Source organism: Aplysia californica, unplaced genomic scaffold (assembly GCF_000002075.1).
Source record: "Aplysia californica isolate F4 #8 unplaced genomic scaffold, AplCal3.0 scaffold00516, whole genome shotgun sequence".
Taxonomy (NCBI): Eukaryota; Metazoa; Mollusca; class Gastropoda; order Aplysiida; family Aplysiidae; genus Aplysia; species Aplysia californica.
In genome coordinates, this window is record NW_004797786.1 from 123,861 (window position 1) to 124,870 (window position 1,010).

A 1,010-nucleotide genomic window follows, 5' to 3' on the forward strand; every position below is an offset into this window, starting at 1 on the left:
AGACAGACAGACAGACAGACAGACAGACAGACAGACAGACAGACAGACAGACAGACAGAAAGAGAGAGACAAAAGAGGGGTCGATATTGCATGGGTAGAGGAAATACTCTAGAGGTGAAATCTAAAAGAGGCAGATATTGTAAAAATTATTTTTAAAAGGAATTATGAACAACAACATGAACATCATAACCATCATCATGAAAAACAACAGCAACAGCAACAACAACAGCAATAAAGACATAGCTTATTTTGGGAACATGAAGGGATGGGTGACATCATCTAAATAAGTTTGAACCAGGATGTTGCACAGAAGTGGCTATCAGACCTGGCTCTTGGGGAAACAGAAGTCAACAATAGAAGTGAACACGAAAACCAATGACTAACACAATAGACGATACAAAGTAATCAAGCATTTAATCACATTCAAGTTTTTCTGCATTGCCAAACACTTCAGTTCGAGTTAGCCCAATAGATCTAGGCCTATGGGCCAGTATGGGAGTGATTTTTATTGTGGCTTTTAGCTTTACCGTTTTCAATCCTCTAGTGTTAGCTTAGAGACCGTTCACAAATGACGTCAGCTATAATTTGACCAAAAATGACCCCAAACCCCTCCCCCCTCGTCATCTTCTGTCACCTTTCCCAGGTCACCCCCCCCCCTCCCCCTTTTTTTTTTTGACGTCAACCAAAATGTACATGTAAATTTAGATTGAACCTGAACAGGATACATTTTATATTTACACATTTATCTTTATTTCAAATTTAAGCAGTAAAAACCATTGTTTATTAAATAATACAACGAAGAAATACCCGAACTGCCAAATTATTTATTAACAACTTTAACCAATCAAAATAATTAAAACAATAGATTGGATGCCATAGCTTGGAAAATAAACAAAGCAAGAGAAGATTGGATTATCATCTCAGCTCGAAAAAAATAAATATCAAATAAACATTTTCTTTCTTCCCCCCAAGAGCATCATGGTTGACGTCAATTTTGCAAGGACCCCCCC